At 42.4% G+C, this 10,581-nt stretch overlaps 1 long non-coding RNA gene across 1 annotated transcript; it reads left to right on the forward strand.

Annotated features, from left to right (window-relative positions):
• The first annotated feature begins 1,259 nt into the window (after nucleotides 1-1,259).
• On the forward strand, nucleotides 1,260-10,255 carry LOC113136501 (uncharacterized). Its single transcript, XR_003296267.1, has 3 exons — nucleotides 1,260-1,828; nucleotides 1,968-1,994; nucleotides 9,948-10,255. It is a non-coding gene; the product is annotated as an uncharacterized LOC113136501 (long non-coding RNA).
• The last annotated feature ends 326 nt before the right edge of the window (nucleotides 10,256-10,581 follow it).

Raw genomic sequence — 10,581 nt, forward strand, 5'->3', positions numbered from 1 at the left:
TCATCATCATTTCTAATAAAGTGCTGAAATTACTGATTAGTGAAACATTAATATTTAGTATTATCTGCTGGTTAAATAAGGATTCATTTATTTTTCAACTAAATGTGGAAATCAAATCAGCTACTGTACTACTGATATACTGTGTGTAACCATACAATATAAACATGTATAAGGGCAGTGGAATTATGGGATTTTGTGGATTACCAGTGTGTTTTAGGATCAATCAGACAAATCAAATCTCCAGAAAACTTAAAATGTGAATTCACTATTGAAGCTATATCACAACTTTACTTTCTCATCAAAACTAATTAAAAGGCTTCAATCACACCCTTTTTAACTAGCTCGTCTAGAAGCTCCCTGTGATCACACAGTCGTTTCACTGCCTCCTATGTTTCAACCATTGTTTCCTCAGCAGACACAGCAAATCTTTGATGCCGTGCTCATCCACAAACAACACTCGAGCAGGTGGCCCACATGGCAGCAGCGTTCACCGCTGCTTTGTCTGCAGTTACACGCCCGGCCGTCCCTGTCAGTGATGAATTAGCATCCAGTTCATAACCCGCCTGAATTAGCGGCAGAGCACTCGGGGCTAATGAGCCGACTGTGAACCTGGAGGTTACAGTAACCAGCACAACTCATCTGTCAAGACTAGTGGACTCGCATGGTCCTCGGATCAGCTGGATGGTATGTCCACGTGAGCGAAGTCAGCAACCACTGACTGAACTAACTTCAGGGCATTAAACCCTGAAGGAGGTGTTCAAACACAGCTGCTGGTTTAATAAAACACAACATGACACCAATTCAAATAAAATCATTGGCTCCAGACATTAATTATATGATGATACAGTATAAACCATTTTTACTTGGATCTCATGTGCTTGAGGACACTGTAAGGACCTTTCTGACCGTCTTTGTTTAGTTCATGTTTTATACTGGCTCCCTGTCAGTGCACTTTCATTATTATACACTTATAAGCTTCATGCATGAGAACTGAGAAAACAAAAACCATTACAACACATTATGTAGCAGTAAAAGTAAAGGAGTACAGCTCTTGTTGCTGTTGTTCCTCAGCTGACGCTTTAAATTACATCCACACCCATGTGCTGCATCTTTTTTTTACCTATTTAAGTCGAAGGAGAAAGTGTCGCCCTACAGACTGGAGGGATTTACTGTCCATCCAGAGGCTAGCCTCGCCTGTGTGACCAATAACAGGGGTCTGTCCAGACCTCAGAGGTGCAGAAACCTGAGAACACCAAATTATCAATAACTTTGGAATTACCTGAGTATGTTTTTTCTACACTTGGTGAAGCTGCTGCCTCCCCCCCCAACCAACCATATCCTGAACCAGCCAACTCACTTAACCACCACCTGACTCCCAGTAAGGCAGCGAACCTAAATGTCAAAATAACCAAATGTTACTGGGATCACTCACCAGTCACTATGTTGGTGTTCAAATATCCTAATGAAGGTTTCCAGGAAACACCCCCCTGAACACAAACCTTTCTGTGCTCTCAGGGGTGAAGAATTCAGCCTTCCCATGATGCACCGCACTCGTCTGCCTCTACACTCACAGTGAGGTTTGACCCACTTGGCCCACGTTGGCCACATGGTCCGGTCCAGAGCCGCCAGATGCTGTTGCCGCGGGTGATGATGAAGATGTTGGCACAGGCATCGACTCAGGTGCCGTCTCCAAGAGAACCAGCGGGACTGTGACAATCTGATCATCTCCGTGGCGACTGACACCTGACTGCACCCCCAACCTGGAGCGACTAACACCATCAGCTGTCCTCAACAGGCCTGAATGACAGAAACAGGAGGTTTATGAATGGTATGTGACCTGACCCATCATGTCAGAGCTCTTTGACTAGAACTTAGAGTTTTTACACCCACTGGTGAATTAAAAGAAAAATAATCATTTAAAAAAAAAAAAAAAAATCTAATGAATGTGTGTTTTTTTTCTACTGTAGGGTGAAGATGTGTCAAAGTTTTTCCAGGTCAGAACAGAAATGTATAAGCAGTTTAGCTCTTGGGTAGCTCAATCAAATTAATTAGACTGCAATCAAGGCTTTATCATTATTTAACATTTTGCCTCTTTGATGTTGATGTTTTGGGTTCATTGCTCTGAGCACAGCGCGCGCACACACACACACACGCGTACACACACACACACACACAAAATCTCATACACACAGACAAGCACACACCCTCATTGCCTAGTATTCAGGTGATATTAGGATCAGTTCAACAGAGCTCATAAACAAAAATCAACATTTTATTATAAATCTAGGTCTTTTTTTAGATTCAGAATTTGACCGAAGGTTGAGAAGTGATTTACTCTTCATACATATTTTTTAAAAGCCTAAAATAAATGTTGTGTTAAATGACTCCAGATTTCAAAATGTCAAAAGGTCAAACGCCCCCTCACCTCCAGCACTCATTTGTAAATGTGCCCCCATTGATTCATCAGTGGCTTGTGTGATAACTAGGCTAAATTTAATTGGATGAAGCATTCATCAGGGGAGCTCTCATTGGTTTGCCGGCCAGTCTGTGCTCCCCTCCCTTTGACCACATTACTTCCTGTCCCCCAGGACACCGTTAGGCGCTGCCACGTCCGAGCCTGTTCGTTAAAGCTTGTCACGCTGCGCTGCTGCCACGCGTAAGAGCAGAGCGGGGGAGAAACGCATTCAGAGCTCCCTCCTTACAAACTGTAATGCTATATTTATAAGCCAGTATTTATAAACACATTTGCATATATCAAGATGAAAAAGTTGTTTGAATTGGGGGCAATTTGCATTTGGTGAAACATATGGCAGAGCCACGGAAGCCATGGGCCATGCCTTCATTACCCGATCTTCGTTTCATCAGCTCCTTGCTCTCCTGCTGAGCCTCCCCACGGCGGAGCCTTCTGTCCCTGAGGTTTCAGTGACAGGGGACAATATGTCCCCAAGGTGAGGAGCAGGGGGAAAGCCGCACGCACACCGCTCCTCCAATGATTATTTAATCAGACTCTTCACTCTGGATCTGAAAGAGGAGAGAGGTACAAAGTGGCGCTTATTACCTATTTGTTCAACGCAGGGAAAGGAGAGCAGAGAGCAGAGAGCGAGTGGAGAGAGGAGTGAGCTCTTGAAATGGCAGATCAGTTAACACAGCCGACGAATCTGAAGAGAAAGGTCCGGAGGAGAAATGAGAGGAAAAAAGGAGGTGAAGAAAGGAGGTGGGGAGAGGAGATTGGGCACAAAAGGGCAGAGGAAAGAGAAAGAAAAGCACAGGAGAGATCTGAGGACAAACAATGGAAAGAGCCTGTGATTGAAAAAAATGACAGTTAATGAAAAAAAGCGTCAAGTAAACAAGGAAACAGGATTTTAAAAAACTTTTGCTATCAAAGCTGTAGATTTTAAGATTTTAGAGGCTTAGATTAGAAATAATGTGCTATGAAAAACAACGCAGATAATAAGCTGATCAACCCGCAGGTGTTGAAAGTGCATTTACTTTAATCCACTGCATTTATTTGACAGTGAGAGTTACTTATATACACAGTCTATATACACACAGTCTATATGCACACAGTCTAGTCTATATACAGTCTATATCCAGCTTACAAGAATGATCCCATGAGTCAATAATGTAGTGAAATGTTCAAACTAGACCAAACTACCAAGTTAAAATACTGTTTCCAGTACATAAGTAAAATTACTTAGAATGAACACTATTATACAGTAATACACACACTCTGCACAATGACTACATTCTGTTTTCATGCTAGTATATTTTCTGACAATATAATTTTTACTTCAGTGTTTTTGATGATGTGAATTTATCTTTACTAACAAAAGCTGGGAATGCTCCTGCCTCTGTCGAAAGGTGAAATTAACCCCTTCAAGCACACAAACACATGATCAAACCCAACAAAGAGCAGAAAGACTAAAAGAACAAAGCGGATGTGTGTTGTGGTTTGGCACTGGGTGGAGGTCCTGCAGGTGAGGGTGCAGCCTGGCACTGCCTGTCTGTCTGCAGGTTGGCGTGCTACTCACACCAGCGCATCATTTGCATGTGCAAAAAATCCCTGTGTTGAAGTGCTGTGGCATCTCTCCCCCCGCTTCTGTGTGTGTGTGTGTGTGTGTGTGTGTGTGTGTGTGTGTGGTCGACCTGTTTGCAATTTGTTTAAGTGCTTACGAAAGCGCCTCATCCACAGTCACTGTTTCTGCCTCTCAGACCTGATATGTTGTTGTGACATGTAGTAGCTGCTTTTTCCAGGCCCCTGGGTTATGGTCCAGGAGATATCTTTGTACTGGGAGTGGTTCAAAAATGGCACATAGTTCACAGCTGTCTGTCACAGTTTCTGCCCTCAGTGTTTGTCTTTCTATTTCTATACTCTGATTCCATTTGGACAGAGCTGAATTTAGAGCCAGGTGGTTGTTTGTGAAGGTCATTCAAGGTATTTGAGGAGTATCTGTCCACAAACCTACACCTGAAGACCTCTGGGCATCTGTTTTCCTTAATTTCATGTTGTACAATTGACATGAATCATCCAATTAAAGAGTTTTGTGAGGAGACGTTTTGTGTAATCAAATTAAAGCAGCTGTTAAAGCTGATTTATTTTTACCTTGCAACTGTTACAACTCTGTTTTTGACATTTCGTTCTTTTAAATGATTATGACATTTAAAGTCCTTGTGACATTTCTGTCCATTTAAAGAACAAAGTGCTTCTTCAGTTTTGACTTGCTTCGTTGTTGGTCATAAATAGTTAAGATATATGTGAGGTTTACTGTACCAAACATGCAAAACCCTCAGCAGCTGTGACGTGATTCCACTATACTGTAATTGATATTATCGAACTAATAATAATAAAATAATGGTGAAATCAAAGCTACAATATTTTGTCAATATTTAGTTTGGTTTTGTTTAGTTTGTGTTCATATTGTTATTGTGGAATATCTTAAACTTTAAGGTAACTTTTTCAATTTCTATTGTTCACAAACCCTTAGTTACTAAATGTGGCATTCGGGAGCTAATAGTAATAGTAATTTATATTATATCAAACATCTTCAAAGCAGCAGAGGTACTGTATCGTACAGGAGCTGCTTCTTGGGTGTCACTGCTTTACACAACAGCAACAAAAAAAATAAACGTTCAACAAAAACTGAAGTTCTTTCAAAGTAATGTCGATCAGAAAACTCCTACTGTGCTAAGGGAAGATTTCACATAATACAGAACGAAGGTTTTAACCTGACAGCAGCTGATGCGGGTTAAAGCACAGGCTAGCTGTCCACTTAGGTCCAAATTATAACTGAGCGTCTCACTGAAGAAACGCCGCCATTGAGTCTCAGTCGGGCCCAGATGAAAACCACTCCTTCGCTATGTAAACAGTCGATTCAAAATACTGGTTTAATTAAATTCCCTTTATGATAATGATTTCATCTGTGCCAATAAATAGTCTTTTTGCTGTGCTTTTTTTCCCCCTCAGTGTAACCCCAATATTATTTCTGCTGTTTAGTTGGAGCTAAAACGGGGGCAAACAGGATGAGCGCGTCATTAACGCCACACGTCGACATGCAGCAACTGGGAGGAAAGCATCCAGTCTGTTAATAAGTAATGACTGCCCGAGATCACAGGAACCTTACACTACAACAAAACAAGTTAAGCACAAGCTTTGATAATGACTGTTAATAATTCAATATATGTAATTATTGCTTTACATGAAAGCACAATGGCGGCAGCTAGCTGGAGGGATGGTGGTAGCAATTAAAGACAAGAGAGATCGGGGTCAGCGGATCAAGGGAGGCAGAGTCGGGGTTCTTGAGTCGATGAATGGAGGCCTTACAGGTGTGAACGATATGGCTGTATTTTTGTTCTTTCCTCACTCTCTCTTGAAGTTACAAAAAATATTTTTTGATTAATGGCACACTCCCTTGGTTAGCTTTCCCATACGGTACCTATCGCTGCTGTCTGTGTGGTTTCTCCAACCTACTTCCTCAAATTTGCTTCTCCATTGTCCCAGAGACCTTGATTCGCACTAGCCAAATGTCGAGGTTGCACATTTGCAACTCAAAACTAGCCAGATCAATGGTGAATGTAATCACTTTATTTGTCATACTCAGATTTCAATTTCACAATGAGTGTGTAGAAAGGAGGAGGAGAGAGGGGGAAAAGCTGGAAAGATGTCTGACTTCTCTCAAAATCAATGTCTTTCAACAGCCCTCCGCTCCTCTTTGACTGGAAAGGGCATTCACACACATTTGGCGGCCATTGTCAGCAGCAAAATGACTAATCATAACATCATTGATGTGTTAAAAAAACTACTACTGACGACAGAACCATTGACAACCTTTGCTCCCATCCAGAGAGAAAGAGTTAATTTGATCATGATGACACCAGTCTCCTTCAAGCCCCTTTTCAGGCCAGCAGCAGCTGGGGCTGGAAGAGCAAGAGAAGGGATGAATCCTCGGCAGAGTGGGGGGGGGGGAGAAATAACAAGAAGAGTCGTTATCACATCTCCATTTTGGGACTGAGAGGGGTTTCTGAATTGCTCTGGATTGCAATCCTGCGTTCGTTCATTCCTATATAGGCCCTCGGAGCAGCAAATGGGCCTTGGGCCAGTGTGAGGCGCTGGAGCCGGATCAAGAATAAGATCACAATTGCATTTAAAGCCCAGAGAGGGAAAGGAGGAGAGACAGAAAGAAGGAGCCTATGAGCCCTAATTGCCAGATGGTGAATATTTTCGCTCTCTTTCAACGGCGCATTAATTGCAGGGCTGCCCGGGGGTTGAGATGTTCTGATCAGTGTGGCAGAGGATCCTGACCCTGATTATCCCCCCTCAGACTCCCCCCCGCTGCAGAGACAGTGAGCACTAGTGGGGGTGAAGGGGGTCTGAGCAGGGAGAGGAGGGGAGGTAAGGGGTTTTGCAACAGTTACTCACCCAATCATTTGCCTATTGAGCCACCTGGGCCTCAGCACTTTTAGGTTTCAATTTGGAAAGGAGGTGCTGGTGATCAGGCACTGGAGGGTCTTTTGGGGACAAGAGAAGAGAAAACTAGAGGGGCATAAAGAGGACTGTGGTAAAGGGAGGACGGGAGAAGACCGACCACCCCCCTGTCCTCCTCTCTCCTCCCCATCAGCCACCTTTCCCTTCTCCTCCTCCTCTTTCTCCTCCCCTGCTCTCTCCCTCCCAGCCCTTCAGCTCCTCGTTTACATATCTCCAAAAGATGTAATTGAATTAAATAAAGCTTTCCTTCGGGGCAGCTGCCGCAGCTGCTGTTTGTGGCATGTCAAAAGGCCCGCCACTTCAAGAGCACTTACATATGCTCCAAATTAGCAGGTCAGATAGGCGGACGCACGATGACAGGGCCGAGGCTGCCAGCACGACAAGGGGCCCACAGCTGTGAGCAATTCACTGGCAGAGTAGGGGCTCTTTCAGACCTCTGATTATGAAGGGCAACAGTGCACGTGCTCATACACACACACATTAACAGGCGTATAAGTGCATGCACACACAGACACACACCGATTCACAGATGTAGACACAGGGGTCAGTGCAGTATTTAGGAAGTTATTAGGAGGATGACCCCGAGGAATCCTTTAAAAAACACTAATTACTCAAAAAGGAAATAATGAACAACAAATCCGTGAAAAATATAAGTCAACACACATCAGTGAAAACACAAGCTGATCATGTGCACAACATTCAGTGTAGCCAGTGTAAATCATCTAGATCTGCACTAAACTGAACTTGCCAAACTACTGAAGCAAACCCATATTTGTGCGGCTGCAATGTTTCTCTTTATTGACGGTTTGGATGTGATGAGCAGCGGTCTCTTAAAATTATGTCAACACTTTACTTCAGTTATGTATCCAGTGAGACACGCCTGTCATATCGTAATCAACCGTTGAGAACAATCATCTAATGACTTGTCACTCAAGGTCTGCTGGGCAATTAAGTAGCATTTGCATGGCAGTGAATGGTGTTTATGACAAATAATCCATGTCCTAATTGCTTGTCTGTTTTCCTTAAGACGTGTACTGCTGATAGGATGTGATTAGCTGGAGGCTGAGGAGTACAGTAAAGCAAAGTTGTTACTGATCGCACAGGTTATGTTTTGCAGCAGAGGGCGGCCTTTTATGATTGTCTGATGGATTGGGAACTGCTTTTGTGCCGCTACCCTGCTCTTCTTTGGCAGCAACTCTTGGCAATGGTTTAGTCATGTTCTTGGCCAGCTAAGTGAGACATGAGGTAAACAAACAAGAAAACAACAACAAACCTGTGTTTTCTTCCCCAAAAAGTTGGTGGTCTAAGCAAATTCATCTATTTTGTGCTGATAAAAAAATAATTAATCATGAACAGGAATAAAAATAATCTTAACCCAAGTTCTTGATGTCCCGCTATACAGATTCCTGCCTCTTTCTAAACAAACTTCAATTTGACCATAGGTGAACCTCAAGTATCTGTAGTGAAACCACTGCAATGACACACAACAGGGAAGTGTAAATGTTATTTTTGAGGGAACACTGAGAACATTTGAGTCACTTTTCATTTGTCTAGTAGGGAACCAGCATTTGTTACTGATCCACCCACAGATGTTGAGGGTCTGCATGTAAAAGGAGAACTGGGCCATGGATCATAAAAAAAAAAACAAAACCTGATGGTATGGTTTTGTATGCAGTTGAGGAAACAAACCTGCTCTGACTCGAGCGACTTTCAGCTTCTACAGAATTATACAGAGAGAAACTCTTTGAAATGTTCTTAAACTCTGTGCAAATCAGTTGGAGCTGATTTATTGCCGTATCAAATACAGTGTTTAGGGTTTTGGTGGTGCTATAGGGTTATACTTTAGCAAAGCATGATGGTTTTCTCTCTCTAAAGTACACAGTAAAATATCTGAATGACATCGGTCCACTTTGCCTTGGAATGATTTTGACATGTCACTGTGTGCTGAAGTAGAAGGAACTGCCACCTATAAATTGTTAACAGTGGTTTGTGTGGTTGTATTTATTAGTGTGAAAGGTTTTGTCCTTCAGAGCTCACAAATGACAAACTTAAATTACTTTATAACATGATCACAGCTAATCCAGGATGCCTCTTCCTGTTCAGGCCCTACATACACCCACAGGAACAAAGGCTGTCATATACATTATAGGATAAATAAATCCCTTTTGACTACATATCTGTAGACACTTTTATATTGGGCGCTCTAATTTTAAATTTTAGGGAGTTATGTTGTCCTGTCTGGGCAGAAAGCCTGTGACTCAGCTGTTTGCATGCAGCATTGGAGAATAATGGCTGTGAAGGCACACCAAACATGCCCTTTAAAAATGCATGAACACCCCCCAAAAACCTCTCTCTCCCACCACAGAATAGAGCTATCACTGGTGCCTGTTATCTCCCTGAACCCCCAGGTAGAAAATGGTAATGATACCACTTAACATCGCTGCACATATGGAGGGAAAATGGAAATGCCAACAGCACCTCAACTATAAAGCAAATCAAATTGAAATATTAATCCGCTGATTAATATAACATTATGAGAGCCCATTCTCTTTGTTGTTAAACAACAAAGGGTTGCAAAATAAGCAACTGCCTAAGAGGTAAGGGGTTTAAAAGAGTCCCACAGAGGTGCTAAAGCCCCTTTCAAACATCATTACTCTGCATAATGTATTCCCTTCCACAGTGCTGAGATTTGATATTGATGTTTACTCATTTATTTTTTAATTAACGTTCGTTGTTAATGAATTCTTTGATGAGAGGCATTTTGTAAATCATTATCCTTGGAAGAGGAAAAAAGGGATGCATCGCTCTTGCCCCTTACACTTGTGACAGTAAAAAAAAAAAAAAAAAAAAAAAAAATGCTAGGTGTAAGGGGAAAAAGTTGCAGATAAGTAGGGTCATTGTTTAAAGTTTGTTTTTGATGTGTTGATTCCCCCCAACCTCACGTCCCGTTTTGCAGTTTTTCCAGATTGCATCTTCCATCTACAGGGATGACCGCACAAAGCCGACAGGGACTCGAGTGAGAGAGCCGGTGTGGATACTTAGATAATTACAGGAATATAACTCAAGGCTTTCAGAGAGCACAGTGGCTCCAGTGGGGAGGAGGGGTGCAGTTTTATCCACAGAGCCCTTGGTGGAACTCTGTCCTTCCCCTCTTTAATATTGATCACTGGGAAACTCTTGGAGATCTCAAAGTAGGCTTGGAGGCTGGGAAAGTTTGTTGGATCAACAGTTTACTCTTTCTCGCAACTGTCACAAACACCAAACACTTTTTTAACATCATGGGAATTTTGAGTGCTGCTGTCTCTTAGAGTGCACCACATATTTTCGTTTTGTTGACAAATCCCATGAAAAGACCAAAACCACCACCACGGCTAACACGGCAGAGACCTTGTGGAGTTTTTGACCACTAGTGGAGCTGTGGAGCAAACATTGAAAGAAAGTACAGTAGGTCACTTGTCTCCTGAAAATAATGGCAGCAGTATATGGACTTCACACTATAAACTATTTCCTCTTTGCTCACATTCATCTAACAATCAAAAGTGTGACAAATAAACTACCTGCACAGACAAACTTTAGAGTCATATTGTAACAGAGGACAA

The sequence above is a fragment of the Mastacembelus armatus genome, chromosome 16 (genome assembly GCF_900324485.2).
Source record: "Mastacembelus armatus chromosome 16, fMasArm1.2, whole genome shotgun sequence".
Taxonomy (NCBI): Eukaryota; Metazoa; Chordata; class Actinopteri; order Synbranchiformes; family Mastacembelidae; genus Mastacembelus; species Mastacembelus armatus.